At 46.7% G+C, this 16589-nt stretch overlaps 1 protein-coding gene across 1 annotated transcript in view; it reads right to left on the bottom strand.

Annotated features, from left to right (window-relative positions):
- LOC144269822 (scavenger receptor cysteine-rich type 1 protein M130-like) overlaps window positions 1-16589 on the bottom strand; it is a 547202-nt gene that overhangs the window by 195312 nt on the left and 335301 nt on the right. The gene's annotated exons all lie outside the window — the stretch shown is intronic.

The raw sequence follows: 16589 nt of genomic DNA, 5'->3' as shown, positions 1-16589 counted from the left end.
ACGCAGGGAAGAAAGGTAAGCAGCAGGATACGGACCCTGGACTTCAGGAAAGCAGACTTCGACTCCCTCAGGGAACGGATGGCCAGGATCCCCTGGGGGACTAACTTGAAGGGGAAAGGAGTCCAGGAGAGCTGGCTGTATTTCAAGGAATCTCTGTTGAGGTTACAGGGACAAACCATCCCGATGAGTCGAAAGAATAGTAAATATGGCAGGCGACCAGCTTGGCTTAATGGTGAAATCCTAGCGGATCTTAAACATAAAAAAGAAGCTTACAAGAAGTGGAAGGTTGGACATATGACCAGGGAAGAGTATAAAAATATTGCTCGGGCATGTAGGAATGATACCAGGAGGGCCAAATCGCACCTGGAGCTGCAGTTAGCAAGAGATGTCAAGAGTAACAAGAAGGGTTTCTTCAGGTATGTTGGCAACAAGAAGAAAGCCAAGGAAAGTGTGGGCCCCTTACTGAATGAGGGAGGCAACCTAGTGACCGGGGATGTGGAAAAAGCTAATGTACTCAATGCTTTTTTTGCCTCTGTCTTCACTAACAAGGTCAGCTCCCAGACTGCTGTGCTGGGCATCACAAAATGGGGAAGAGATGGCCAGCCCTCTGTGGAGTTAGAGGTGGTTAGGGACTGTTTAGAAAAGCTGGACGTGCACAAGTCCATGGGGCCGGACGAGTTGCATCCGAGAGTGCTGAAGGAATTGGCGGCTGTGATTGCAGAGCCATTGGCCATTATCTTTGAAAACTCGTGGCGAATGGGGGAAGTCCCGGATGACTGGAAAAAGACTAATGTAGTGCCAATCTTTAAAAAAGGGAAGAAGGAGGATCCTGGGAAGTACAGGCCAGTCAGCCTCACCTCAGTACCTGGAAAAATCATGGAGCAGGTCCTCAAAGAATCAATCCTGATGCACTTGCATGAGAGGAAAGTGATCAGGAACAGTCAGCATGGATTCACCAAGGGAAGGTCATGCCTGACTAATCTAATCGCCTTTTATATGAGATTACTGGTTCTGTGGATGAAGGGAAAGCAGTGGATGTATTGTTTCTTGACTTTAGCAAAGCTTTTGACACGGTCTCCCACAGTATTCTTGTCAGCAAGTTAAGGAAGTATGGGCTGGATGAATGCACTATAAGGTGGGTAGATTGTCGGGCTCAATGGTTAGTGATCAATGGCTCCATGTCTAGTTGGCAGCCGGTATCAAGTGGAGTGCCCCAAGGGTCGGTCCTGGGGCCGGTTTTGTTCAATATCTTCATAAATGATCTGGAGGATGGTGTGGATTGCACTCTCAGCAAATTTGCGGATGATACTAAACTGGGAGGAGTGGTAGATACGCTGGAGGGGAGGGATAGGATACAGAAGGACCTAGACAAATTGGAGGATTGGGCCAAAAGAAATCTGATGAGGTTCAATAAGGATAAGTGCAGGGTCCTGCACTTAGGATGGAAGAACCCAATGCACCGCTACAGACTAGGGACCGAATGGCTAGGCAGCAGTTCTGCGGAAAAGGACCTAGGGGTGACAGTGGACGAGAAGCTGGATATGAGTCAGCAGTGTGCCCTTGTTGCCAAGAAGGCCAATGGCATTTTGGGATGTATAAGTAGGGGCATAGCGAGCAGATCGAGGAACGTGATCGTTCCCTTCTATTCGACATTGGTGAGGCCTCATCTGGAGTACTGTGTCCAGTTTTGGGCCCCAGACTACAAGAAGGATGTGGATAAATTGGAGAGAGTCCAGCAAAGGGCAACAAAAATGATTAGGGGTCTAGAACACATGACTTATGAGGAGAGGCTGAGGGAGCTGGGACTGTTTAGCCTGCAGAAAAGAATGAGGGGGGATTTGATAGCTGCTTTCAACTACCTGAAAGGGGGTTCCAAAGATGATGGCTCTAGACTGTTCTCAATGGTAGCAGATGAGATGACTAAGGGAGGATATGATAGAAGTTTATAAAATCAAGACTTGTGTGGAGAAAGTAAATAAGAAAGTGTTATATACTCCTACTTATAACACAAGAATGAGGCATCACCAAATGAAATTAACTAGCAGTACGCTTAAAGCAAACAAAAGGAAATATTTCTTCACACAACACACAGTCAACCTGTGGAATTCTTTGCCAGAGGATGTTGTGAAGGCCAAGACTACAACAGAGTTCAAAAAAGAACAAGATAAATTCATGGAGGATAGGTCCATTAATGGCTATTATCCAGGATGTGCAGGGATGGTATCCTGATCCTCTGTTTGCCAGAAGATGTGAATAAGGACAGGGGATGAATCACTTGATGATTATGTGTTCTGTTCATTTGCTCTGGCATCTGGCCATGTTTTGTAAGATAGGATACTGGGCTAGATGGACCTTTGGTCTGACCCAGTATAGCCATTCTTATGTTCTCAGTGCTGTCACACCCAATCACCAGATGGTTCCTCAAGGATATTTTAAACCTCTTTCCACAAATCTGGCTTCCCACTCCCACATGGGACTTAAAACAGCTACTGAAAGGACTGACCAGTCTTCCCTTTGAACCTGTGCCCCACTGTTTGCTTACTTACCTCTCAGTGAAAACGGGATTTCTGATATGATTAGTTTGTCCAGGAGAATAAGAGAAACAGCAGCTCTGATGGCACAACTCCTCTGTATGGTATTCTTTCAGGACAAGGTTACACTCAGACAATATCCAAAATTCATTCCGAAGGTAATGTCCCCATTTCACATGAACTATTTGATTCACCTTCCAACCTTCTACCTCAAGCCTCACAGAGATAACAGAGAGGCTATATTACATACCGTAGATGCCTTCTACCCAGACAGAATAAAGGCCTTCAGGAAATCCTCTCCATTTCAGAAAGATCCAAGGGTTCAGAAATGTCGGCCAAAAGACTTTTCAAGTGGGTCTCAAACTGTGTCTGGGAATCACAGTTTCATCGGACTAGAAAGGACCTCAAGAGATCATCTAGTGCAGTCCCCTGCACTCATGGCAGGATTAAGTATTATCTCAACCATCCCTGACAGGTGTTTGTCTAACCTGCTCTTAAAAATCTCCAAAGATGGAGACTCCACATCCTCCATAGGCAATTTATTCCAGTGCATACCCACCCTGACAGTTAGGAAGTTTTCCCTAATGTCCAACCTAAACCTCCCTTGCTGCAATTTAAGCCCATTGCTTCTTGTCCTATCCTCAGAAGTTAAGAAGAAAAATGTTTCTCCCTCCTCCTTGCAACAACCTTTTCCCAATTTGAAAACTATCATGTCCCCTCTCAGTCTTCTCTTTTCCAGACTAAACAAACCCAATTTTTTCAATCTTCCCTCAGATCATGTTTTCTAGACCTTTCATCATTTTTGTTGCTCTTCTCTGGACTTTCTCCAATTTGTCCACATCTTTCCTGAAATGTGGAGCCCAGAATTGGACACAGTATTCCAGTTGAGGCTTAATCAGTGTGGAGTAGAGTGGAAGAATTTCGTCTCATGTCTTGCTTACAATACTCCTGCTAATACATCCCAGAATGATTGCTTTTTTTGCAACAGTGTTACACTGTTGACTCATATTTAGCTTGTGCTCCACTATGACACCCAGATCCCTTTCCACAGTACTCACTTCCTAAGCAGTTGTATGTGTGCAACTGATTGTTCCCTCCTAAGTGGACTACTTTGCATTTGTCCTTAATGAATTTCATCCTATTTACTTCAGACCATTTCTCCAGTTTGTCGAGATCATTTTGAATTATAATCCTATCCTCCAAATCATTTGCAACCCCTTCCAGGTTGGTATCATCCAAAAAATTAATAAGTGTACTCTCTATGCCATTATCTAATCATTGATAAAGATATTGAACAGAATCCGACCCAGAACTGATCCCTGCGGGACCCCACTCATTATGCCTTTCCAGCATGACTGTGAACCACTGATAACTACTATCTGGGAAAGCTTTTCCAACAAGTTATGCACCCACCTTATAGTAGCTGCATCTAAGTTGCATTTCACTAGTTTGTTTATGAGAACGGCATGTGAGACAGTATGAAAAGCTTTACTAAAGTCAAGATATACCACATCTACCATTTCCCCCCTAGTCACAAGGCTTGCTACCCTGTCAAAGAAAGCAATCAGGCTGATCTGAGATTTGTTCTTAACAAATGAATGCTGACTGTTACTTATCAACTTACTGTCTTCTAGATGTTTTCATATTGATTGCTTAATTATTTGCTCTATTATCTTTCCGGGTACAGAAGTTAAGGTGACTGATCTGTAATTCCACAAGTTGTCCTTTTTTCCTTTTATAGATTGGCACTTTATTTGTCCTTTCCCAGTCTTCTGGAATCTCTCCCATCTTCCAAGTGTTTTGGAAGATAATTGCTAATGGCTCAGATATCTCCTCTGTCAGCCCCTTGAGTAGTATAGGACACATGTCAACAGGCCCTGGTTACTGGAAGACATCTTACGTGTCTACGTAATTTTTAACTTGTTCTTTCCCTATTTTAGCCTCTGATCCTACCTCATTTTCACTGCCATTCATGGTGTTAGATGTCCAATCACCACCAACCTTGATGAAAACTGAAACAAAGAAGTCATTAAGCACTTCTGCCATTGCCACATTTTCTGTGATTGTTTTTTCCCCCTCATTGACGACCCTGTCCTTGGTCGTCTTCTTGCTTCTAATGTATTTGTAGTATGTTTTCCTGTTACCCTTTATATCTCTAGCAGGTTTGATCTCATTTTGTGCCTTGGCCTTTCTAATTTTGTCCCTACATACTTGTGTTATTTGGTTACATTCATCCTTTGTAATTTGATCTAATTTCTACTTTTTGTAGGACTTTTTTTTATTTTTAGATCATTGAAGATCAGCTGGTTAAGCCAGGGTGGTCTCTTGCCATACTTCCTATCCTTCCTACGCAGTGGGATAGTTTGCTCTTGGGCCCTGACTAATTTCTCTTTGAAATACTGCCAACTGTCTTCAATTGTTTTCCCCTTAGACTTGCTTCCCATGGGATCTTCCCTACCAACTCCTTGAGTTTGCTAAAGTCTGCCTTCTTGAAATCCATTGTCTTTATTTTGCTGTTCTCCCTTCTACCATTCCTTAGAATCATGAACTCTACCATTTAATGATCGCTTTCAGCCAAGCTGCCTTCCACATTCAAATTCTCAGCCAGGTCCTCCCTATTTGTCAAAAGCAAATCTAGAACAGCCTCTCCCCGAGTAGTTTTCTCCACCTTCTGAAATAAAGAATTGTCTTCAATACATTGCAAGAACTTGTTGGATAATCTGTGCTCTGCTGGGTTTTTTTCCTAACATGTCTGAGTAGTTCAAGTCCCCCATCACCACCAAGTCCTGTGCTTTGGATGATTTTGTTCATTGTTTAAAAAATGCTTCATCACCCTCTTCTTCCATTTTTAATGTATAAAGCAGCAGCTCCTGCCTTTTTCCCCTGTCTCTCCTTCCTGAGCCAGCTGTACCCTTCCACACCAATATTCCAGCCGTGCGTGTCATAGTTGTGTTAATTTACTAGCAATTCGAGTTCTTCCTGCTTTTTCCCCATAATGCTCACATTAGTATGCAGACATCTGAGATAGTGATTTGATCCCCTGCCCCCCAGTTCTGTCTTGTCTCTCCCTTATCCCTGCTATAACTGCCCATGTTCCCCCTAAATTCTGACTGTTCCCCCAGGTGTCCTTGTTTTTGACTTCTCTGTGAACTTTGGTCACCTCCCCTCTTTCAATCTAATTTAAAGCCCTCCTCACTAGGTTAGCCTGTCTGTATTCAAATATGCTCTTCCCCTCCCTCGATAGGTGGACCCCATCTCTGCTTAGCAGCCCTTCTTCCTGGAACAGCGTCCTGTGGTCAAGGAAGCAGCAGCCCTCCTGGCAACACCATCTTCGCAGCCAGGCATTCACCTCCAGGATGTATCTGTCTCTGTCTGGGGCTCTACCCTTGACCAGAAATATCGAAGAGAACACCACCTGTGCTCCCAACTCCTTCACGCTTACTCCCAGAGCCCTGTAGTCACTTCTGATCTGCTGAGAGTCATACCTGGCAATCATTACTGCCCACATGGATGAGTAGTGTTAGGATATAGATATTCAGGCCTGTCTGTAAAGGCCTATACTCTAAGAATGTAGGTGTATTCTTATCACTTGGCTAGTTATAGAGGTATAAAAGAAAGAATCAAAGTCACTGTCTGCCGGTGTAAGAGCCTTCTCTTACTGTGACAGTCTGAGGCCCTGTTCTTAGGCTAGAGCCTTTGGCTAAGCAACAGAGGCAGCCATAAGCTGTGAAGCGAACGGTCACATCCTCACATTCCAAACTAGTCACATTGAAAGAAGGTGCTATTGGGCTGTTAGCAATACATTCCTGTCCTGATAATGCCTATCGCCGCCAGAGAAAGGAAAGTGCCTAGAAGATGTAAAAGGAAACTTAGTTTGATAGCATCCTGTCTGGCAAGAACTCACTTATCAATAGCTGGGATGTGAAATCCTCACTTCTGTATTGTTTTGTCATTATAGTTCCCACTTTGCTATTGTTTGTCTGTATAATCTCTGTCTGGTTCTGTGATTGTTTCTGTCTGCTGTATAATTAATTTTGCTGGGTGTAAACTAATTAAGGTGGTGGGATATAATTGTTACATAATCATGTTACAATATGTTAGGATTGGTTAGCTAAATTTCAGGAAAATGATTGGTTAAGAATGATTGGTTAAGCTAAGCAGAATTCAAGTTTTACTGTATAGTCTGCAGTCAATCAGGAAGTGGGAGGGTGGGTGTGTGGGTGGGGGAAATGGGAACAGGGAATGAGGGTGGGGAAATTGGAATCAAGTTTGGCTAAGGGCAGGAATGGGAACAGGGACACAGGTGTATGGATCTGTGGTGTCAGAGATGGGATTGGGGGAAACTAAGGAAGGAAACTGGAATCATGCTTGCTGGAAGTTCACCCCAATAAACATTGAATTGTTTGCACCTTTGGACTTCGGGTATTGTTGCTCTCTGTTCATGCGAGAAGGCCCAGGGAAGTAAGTGGGTGAAAGAATAAGCCCCCTAACAAGTAGCATGGCGTAGTAGTCAGAGGGCCGGATGATCCTCAACAATCCCTCCATAACTTCTTGGATATTGGCCCCTGACAGGCAACATATCTCCCAGGAGGCCATGTTAGGGTGATAGATGGGTGCTGCTGTCCCCCTCAGAAGAGAATCACCAACCGCCACTACCCTACATTTCCTCCTGGGAATGGTGGCTGTGATCCTCCCATTCTTGGGGGTACATGGCTTCTGCTCCTCTACCTTTGGGGGTGATTCCTCATCGCTCGTTGCCAGGGCAGCATATTGGCTTTTCATCAGCATGGTGGGTGGGTTGGGAGGAGGGGTGGAGCACTGCCTGCTGCCAGAAGTAATCAGCAGCCAGTGTCCTCCCTGTGACTGAGTCATATCCTTGTCCCCCGGTGCTGTGACAGCAGTCCTCTGTATCTGGATAGCTTCCTCAGCCTTGGATGTCTCCATGTGAATACTCTGAAGGAAATTCTCGTGGGCTCGGATGCTCCTCAGCCAAGCCACCTCCTCTTATAGCTCTCCCACCTGCTTCCTGAGAGAATCCACCACCAGGCACCTTTCGCACTGGATAGTCTCTCCAGCCTGGCTTTCTGTGAGTGGGAAATGCAGGCCACTGTCTCTGCAAATCCACCCCAGGACCTGGATAGAAGCTCCCGTGGTTAGGTTGTCTGCCTGGATACAGGTGCAGGTGGAGGAGAGCAGCATTGGCACTAGTGATACGGCCCTTCCTAATCATAACGATGATATTACATCTCCCTCCCACTAACTCCATCTCAAACTCCCCTGTTTGCAGTCCCCTATTTACTACCAAGTTTGCAATAGGACCCCTCTGGATACTATTCATACACACTCCACAAGGTTTATCTTCTTATCTCTCACCTTCTTCAAGAATGTCCCTGTCTTAGAGATCTGCAGAGTGGCAACAATTGGTGTCAGTCCACACCTTTGCAGAACTCTATGCGATCGCTGGAGACTCTGCCTGCGATGCCATTTTCGGCTTCACAGTACCATCATCTGTAACTGACCTGACTCCTAAGTTTCAGCCCCCCACATGGGGACTACAGTGAAACACCCATAGGGAGACTATTCAAAGAAGAAGAAGTTACTCACCTTGTTTAGTAACAATGTCTCTTTGAGATGTGTGTCCATGTAATGGGGCACACGCCGTGCCCCTCTGGTTCAACCCTGCTCTCCCTCTTCTCAGAGACTCAGGCAGGGCCGTCCTTAGGCTTATGCACCATTCACAGCTGAGTAGGGCATCTGAAAATTTGGGGCACCCTTGGATCTTAGTGTCCACCCTCCTGCCTCTTTCTATCACTGTTCTGACCCTTCCTGCAGTATCCCACAGCTAGCTGCTGCAGCTTGGTGAGTCTTCCTCCTGAGGGGATCTAGTACTTAAAAGTGAAAAAGTCTTCCAGCCTGCCAGACCTCCATTAGCGCAACATTGAAACGGTTAAAGAGCCATTCAAGTGGTAATGAAGCCATTTAACATCCATTCGCCAACCCCCAGGTATATACTGTCAGTTTCTGAATTTACTGACAAAGACAGTTGGGCATTACTGCAATGTTGACTCAGAACATGTTAGTCTACAGGACCTTAGTTTAAAAGTTGCTTTAAAAATATTTTATTAGTGTGTTGCTAAAGATGAGAAAATCACATCTATAAAAAAATCCTTGCATAGATTTTTAGGTGCACAGTCTGAGTATTCATCTTTAGGCTTAAATGCTTGGATTTTCAGACAGAGCATTTTTAATAAAAATCCTTCAAAAGACCACCCTATTTCTAAAATACACAATTTTAATTGTAATGACTATAGTACAAAAAACTGCTTCCCAAGTCTTCCTGTCCTTTCTGTCCATCCCTTCTCCCTTCACCCTCCTGTTGAAGAGAGCCTTTAAAGGGACAACACCCCTTTCCTACCAGATAGCTGGACAACTGAGTCTCCCTTTCTTTACTTCGGACTATTTGATGAACTAGTTTTAAGAGAACCCTCTAGCAAAATCAGTACCTTAGTAAGATATAAAATCCTTTGTTATGCCTAAAATCTTTGGAAACACATTTTTTAAAGTTGGTGACATTTCATAAACATGTCTATGGTTATGGAGATCACACAAAGTAAATTAGTGTTCCCTTTTTTGAAAAGCAATGAACATTGTTATGAACACACTAAACTTCTGTGACTGATTAATTTAAAATAATGTCTTTGTTTCAGTGAGTTAAATATGTAGCAATCTGGAATGATTACTTTATGAAGGCTTAGGAGTACATTTAAATGATAAAATCAGCTTAGAAATACTGATTAAGAAAATGTAAAACTGATAAGAGCTGCATCATGTATTCCATAATATTTAATGTTGTATTCAGCAGGGCAGCTGACTTGCCCTTACTACACAGTTTTTGCAGATAAATCTCTGACAAACTTTAAGGTATATCAAAAAACCCAGGACTGACATTTTTTACTCCCAAATTTAGTGCTTTTAATTAGGTACTTTCTGCATGTCCAGGCTTCACCTTCTGGCATGCAGTGGCAAACATGCTCCATTTTCTTTAGAAAGAAATTGCAGAAGAGTGTTTTTTTTTCCAATGTCATTTGCTTCATTTGGGTTCAGGGATTTGGCTGGAAGGAGGTGAGCAGGGAGGGAGAGGGAAGAGAGGAGGGAGACAGTGGGGAGAGGGTGAGGCCTGGCTGGAATGGGGGGGCAGGGCCTCGAGCAGAGCAGGGGTGGAGTATTGGTGGGGCCACAGGCAGAAGAGGTGGGCTGGGGAGCTAGCCTCCCCAAGTGGCAGCTTCACTCACTACCCATGACAGCAGGTAAGAGCGGGTTGGCTCCCGCACACCCAGCGCGCACTGCAGTCTCCTTAGGCAGGGACCGTATTCACAGAGCCGAATGCGTCAGCATTCTGCATGAGGGAGAGGGTACGGGGGTCTCTGTGGGGAACTGTGACTCTCTGCTGTTATGAGACGGGCCAGGTGGCTTCTATCATTTGCTGCCTCATTCCTCCTCACCCTGGGCTGTGAGCCCAGGCTGCCGTTGGGCATAGGGGCACCAGTTTAATAATACTGCATAGGGCCCCATAAATCCTAAGGACAGGCGTGAATTCAGGGACACTTCAGGCTGCTGCAACATCCGTGCTCTTTATTTGTGATCGTGTCCCCACCACCCCTTTCCAACTATATACAGACTTTTTACAACAGCTTGGCCCATCACAGGCCTGGCCAGCAACAGTCTAGGAGACTCTAATCTCAGTCTGAGGCTGATCTTCCCCTCCTGGTCTCCACCCTTCTGCTCTCACTTTCCCCCAGCCTTATAGCTCCTGCTAACGAGGCTGGCAGGTGTGGTCAGTTACCAGGCAAGTATCAGGCTATCTACCCAGCCCCAATCCAATAACCCTGATTGGGCCTGGAGAGGCAGGAACCAATTAAGGCCTCTCTAGCAGCACCCTGCCACAGTCCCTCTGGGTGCTCCACAACCCACCGTCCTCCCCTCTATTTCAGAGTTCTTGTCAATGACTCTGCGGTCGAGAAGGAACTGAGGACAGTTAGCCCACATGTGCTGACTAGCCTCATGGTGCAGCACAAGGAGAGACAGCACCTGTGTGCGGGCCCAATGGACACTGCTACTGATGTTCTTCGATCAGCAGCGCAGAGATGCAAGCACACCTACAGTGGAGCACGCATAGGGACACATCTCGAAGAATCATCGTTACTGCACAAGGTGCATGGATCATGTTTGGAAATAGGCCTCACAGAAGCAGAGCACCCCCTTCTGTCCAGCTTTTTGGTGAATGGCCACCTTGGCCAGCGCCAGGTGGAGATAGACAAGGAGGTCTGATGACTTTGTTGGGCCAAGGATGGGGTGCGTAAATCACGAAGTGTGGGGGAAAGTTCAGCCAGAATTGGAAGAGAAGGTTCTGGAGGAGCCAGAAGAGGGGCTGTGAACTGGTGCACTCAATATAAATGTTCATCAAGGTCTCCCTCACTGGAAAACAAGCAGGTATTGGGGGTAGTTGTAAACCGTGCCAGGTACACGCATGCGTTCTTGGCTCCTTGAAGGAGCCACCAACTAATATACCCACCAGGCTGTGGGACCAGGGTGAAATACAGACTAACCCACCAGGGTTCCCCACCCTCCTTGGGTGATAGGAGGTCCCACTGTGACACTGCACCCCATATTTTTTGCAGTGATATTGCTAGGAGATGATTACGACATAATTATAATGTATTTTGTACAAAACAAGTGATGTGAGACGTCATTGGAAAAGTTATGATTTGCTAATATGATTATCCTATTTGTATACATAGATCATTTTTGTATCTAAAGTTATGAATATGGACTATGTATCTGTATTTCAAATGTAGTTACACCTTAATAACACTCACTGGACAAGATGCTTTCAGTCTAGGTAGTGGGTGGGGAAGGATTATGGGATGGGCCATTAGGAAAAAACATATAAAAAAATATATAAAGTCTGGTGCAGTTTCCACGGTATGCATCTGATGAAGTGAGCTGTAGCTCACGAAAGCTCATGCTCAAATATAAAGTCTGCTGCAGTTTCCACGGTATGCATCTGATGAAGTGAGCTGTAGCTCACGAAAGCTCATGCTCAAATAAATTGGTTAGTCTCTAAGGTGCCACAAGTCCTCCTTTTCTTTTTGCGAATACAGACTAACACGGCTGTTACTCTGAAACCTAGGAAAAAACAGTAAGTCTTAGGAGAAGCTTATCCCCCATCTGGTGAGTCTTCCTGTGAGCGCCACAGACAGCCTGTAAGTAATGGCTGCTATGACTCTATGAGAACATGTGATGAGACCACAAGTCTCTCGACTCCATCTTGGGATGTCATTATTTTTCCAAGACTCGTCTGGGAACCAAGCTTTGGGAAACAAGGGTTCCTGCCATATACAAAAGCTACATAAGGCAGGGAGTGACATCATCTGGTGTTCTTCATTCCCCACACAAGAAGATTCCTGGTAACACCGGAAGAACAAAGGCTGAACTGTGGGAAGTGCTGGACCCAGGCTAAAGGGATTTTTACCTTGTGAATGAAACACCTGGGATTCCAAGCTGTAAAGCAAGTGCAGCTTGCCCATTAAGAAACTGCAGCCTGATTGTATAATCTCTTAGGGTGGGAATCTGCTATTCATATCCAATCTATTTAGTATATTAAGCTTAGTCTGCATTTTTTGTTTATTTGCTTGGTAATCTGCTTTGATCTGTTTGCTATTGCTTATAATAACTTAAAATCTATCTTTTGTTTTGTTTTTGCATTATCGAAACCAGTGAGTTGGAGTGAAGTGTGTGGGAGTCATAACTCAGGAGCAAAGGCTGTTGCATATTGCTCTCCACATTGAGGGAGGGGGAGAATTTTATGAGCTTACCCTGTACAGTTCCCAGTGCAGGGTAAGAAGGCATAATTTTGGGTTTACACTCCAGAGAGGGCGCGTGCATGAGGAGCTTGAAGTTGCCGTAGCTGTAGCCTTCCTATGCAGGGCTGGTCAGAGAGCCTGCATGTAACTGTAGCTGAGTGTGTCTCTTCCTGTATGTATGCTCATGAAAGTGAAGGCTGGAAGGCTTTGCACCTTGTCATGGAAGTACAGTGTGAGAGGGTGCCCAGGCTGGTGGTCAGAGGGCTCAGTGATACTCCAGTTCCAGGTGGAACCCCAGGGGGAACCCATAACACCCACCACTTGGTGTCAAGGCAGGACACAAGGGTAAGGAAATGAAGGGTGAGGAGCATGAGTGCATAGTTGTTTTCTGGGTGCTGTTCGGAGACAGATTAGTTGCATATCTCACAGCCATCTCACATGGTACATAGGGGGTGGCCTGGGATACTTGTGGGGCAGGTGGCCAGTGGTAAGGTCCGAAGGGCCATGGGTGAGGGGCAGACACGGAGAAGCCTGCGACAGGACCCACTCAAGGAAAATACAAGTGGTGGGTGGTAGGGCTGCCCTCACCTCCTGGAGAACGAAACGAGAACTGTGTGCGGTGGAGAACCCCATGCGCTGGTTGAGCACCATAGGGGTGCACCCAGTCCATCGGTCATAGTCCAGGGAATCCTGGTTGCACCAGCTGGGACCAGTCTCTGGTGTACCGAGGGGGACTCTGCCACCTGCACACCTAGGTAGTGATTTTGTAGTAGCGGCGGCCATGAACCTGGTCACAAAGAATAGCTTCTAGGTCCTGAGGAGGTCCTGGTAAAAGACCAGCAACTCAGAGAGGTCTCGCGGGAGAACCCTTAGGTGGAGATAGAAGAGCTGTCAATTGCATGGGAGATCTCGGAGGGGCAGAGAAAGGCATGCGCTAACATGCTCTATGCCGGACTACCTGCACCAGAAAGGAGCCTGTGCAGGGCCTGGAGGTGGAAGAAATGGACCTGACTGCGGAGGAAGAGCAGACCCTGTCTTTCCTCCTCTGGGGAGAGGCTCAGGATACCTGGAGAGACCCAGCACAATCCAGGCCAGAAGAATTCCAATATTTTATTCTGTAGACCAGCCAGGGTGCCCGGGATGGGGTCAGGGTGTTGAGCCTGTTCCAGAGCATGGACAGGATCAATATGGTTGAGCACCAGTGCCCTCTCCTGTAGGGAAATGCACCGGAGAGATTCCCCACACCTCCGCAAACTGTCAGCCCCCCTGCTGTTGAGAGCAACCCTATTCTCAAGTGTGGAGGGATCAGTGGGGGAAAGATAAATGCCCAGATAGAGCAGTGGACCTGCTCTGCATCAAATGGCCTGCGGTGAGTCAGTACAGCTGAGTGAGCAGCTTTGGCCTGGCTGTGGGTTTGCCTCACATTGATACTGAATGCTCAACTCAGAGCCGGGTCAGGCTGTTCTGGGCTTTAGGAGCAGAGGCAGTGCACCAATGGGAGTTTGTGCCTCGGGAAGCCACTGAGGCTGCTTTCCTACATTGCCCTCTCGTCATGGCCCCTGTTCCCGGAGGGGGAGGGCAGGATCATGATCATGTTCCCCTGTACTGTACTGAGGCTGATAGTTCCATTCCATCAGCAAAGATTCTGCTGCTTCAGCCTCCCAGCTGGGCTGGGGAGCACAACACAGCCAGGCCTGAGCCAAACTGAGAGCTACTGGCACCATATGTCCCCTCCCCACACTACACCGTGATTGAGAGAGAACTGGAACTGACTCCCACCAGACTGCTGCAATGTCCTGGAGACCATGGCCCTCCAGACTCCTGGCCAGGAGTTTGGAACTACCAAATAAGAAATGGACTCAGAAGTTCCAGCTCGGCTCTTGTACTGAGCCCTGCACCTGATGGGAGTTTCTTATGCAGTGAAATCACTGAAGGATTACAGGGTGATGGTGACACAGGGAGAGGATCTGCGCCCTCCAGCCTCAGTTACTCCCCCATGAGCAGCAGAGACCAAAAATGAAGAGTCAAGCATAGGAACATCTCAGGGGTCACAATGAAGGTGGTGTTGCTGCATTCCCTCAGCCTCCTTCTCCCTGGCCCTCCTGCGCTGTGAGTGTTGGGGAGATGGTCCAGTTCTCCTTTCTGTGGTCTGCACCTTCAAATGGGAGGAGTTTCCCTGCCTTCCTCTCAGATTGGCCAGGCTGGGAGAAAAGCACGGACCCCACACTGTGCCTGTCTCTCATGGGGACTCCATACTGATCCCTTTGGCTTTTTCCATACTGTGAAATAAACCGAGACTAACAGGGCTTTCGGGAAAGGTTCTTCTCTTTCTGTGGGGGAGCAAATCAAGGCAAGTCATAAAATATATCACTGTAAAGGAGTAAATAGGAAATTCTAACAACAGGAAATGGTTACAGTACCTAGTCACAGGGACAGAAGCAAAATTTTTATTACTCCCCCACCCCCAACATACACACATGCTTTCTCCATGTGGGACAAAGCCAATACACTTCCTGGTTTAAGTCATACTCTAAACTCAGTGTAAGTCATGAAAGCCCAGTAGCAGGACCCTATGGATATTCTGTGCTTTCTGGAAGTGGGATTCAGGAAGTTTCAGGACTTCTCCCCCAATTTCTAACCCCAGATCCATAGTACCACAGGGTGCAGTATGGCACAGGCCTCCATGGTGTGGAAATGTCGCCATCCTGCCTCAGTTTCCCCTCTTTCAGTTCCATAAGTGCTCACACCCAAGACGGGGAGGGTAAGGTCCCCTGCCTTGGGGCTGTTACACCACTGAAACTTATCCCCTTCTTCACCTTCACAGCAGAGCTCTCCCACCTGCTTCATCAAGCCCATCCCAGCTACACAGGGGCAGGACCTCACTAGCCCACATGGCTCTTTCTGAGGTCTCCACAGCTACCCCTCATGTCCAGACTTCTGATCCCATCCTCTCATTTCCCAGCCACAGGCTCGCCTGTCCCACTCCTCGAGCTTCTGCCCCAGCTTCCCTCGGGTAGGGAGCTCTGCTGGCCCCATTCCAGACACCAGGCTTTGACCAGAGATCTCCATGCAGGAGTGAAATCAGGAAGGCCAAATCACACCTGGAGTTGCAGCTAGCAAGAGATGTTAGCAACAAGAAGAAAGTCAAGGAAAGTGTGGGCCCCTTACTGAATGAGGGAGACAACCTTATGACAGAGGATGTGGAAAAAGCTAAAATACTCAATGCTTTTTTGCCTCTGTCTTCACAAACAAGGTCAGCTCCCAGACTACTGCACTGGGCAATACAGCATGGGGAGGAGGTGACCAGTCCTCTGTGGAGAAAGAAGTGGTTTGGGACTATTTAGAAAAGCTGGACGAGCACAAGTCCATGGGGCCAGATGCACTGCATCCGAGAGTGTTAAAGGAGTTGGCGGATGTGATTGCAGAGCCACTGGCCATTATCTTTGAAAACTCATGGCGATGGGGGGAAGTCCCGGGTGACTGGAAAAAGACTAATGTAGTGCCCATCTTTAAAAAGGGAAGGAGAAGGATCCAGGGAACTACAGGCCCGTCAGCCTCACCTCAGTCCCTGGAAAAAACATGGAGCAGGTCCTCAAGGAATCAATTCTGAAGCACTTAGAGAAGAGGAAAGTGATCAGGAACAGTCAGCATGGATTCACCAAGGGCAAGTCATGCTAGACTAATCTAATTGCCTTCTATGATGAGATAACTGGCTCTGTGGATGAGGGGAAAGCAGTGGACGTGTTATTCTTTGACTTTAGCAAAGCTTTTGACACGGTCTCCCACAGTATTCTTGCCAGCAAGTTAAAGAAGTATGGGCTGGATGAATGGACTACAAGGTGGATAGAAAGCTGGCTAGATTGTCGGGCTCAATGAGTAGTGATCAATGGTTCCATGTCTACTTGGCAGCCGTTATCAGGTGGAGTACCCCAAGGGTCGGTCCTGGGGCCGGTTTTGTTCAATATCTTCATAAATGATTTGGAGGATAGTGTGGATTGCACACTCAGCAAGTTTGCAAATGACACTAAACTGGGAGGAGAGGTAGATACGCTGGAGGGTAAGGATAGGATACAGAGGGCCCTAGACAAATTAGAGGATTGGGCCAAAAGAAATCTGATGACGTTCAAGAAGGACAAGTGCAGAGTCCTGCACTTAGGACGGAAGAATCCCATGCACCGCTACAGACAAGGGACCG

The sequence above is a fragment of the Eretmochelys imbricata genome, chromosome 1 (assembly GCF_965152235.1).
Source record: "Eretmochelys imbricata isolate rEreImb1 chromosome 1, rEreImb1.hap1, whole genome shotgun sequence".
Classification (NCBI taxonomy): domain Eukaryota; kingdom Metazoa; phylum Chordata; order Testudines; family Cheloniidae; genus Eretmochelys; species Eretmochelys imbricata.
This window is presented reverse-complemented; position numbering and strand designations above follow the sequence as displayed.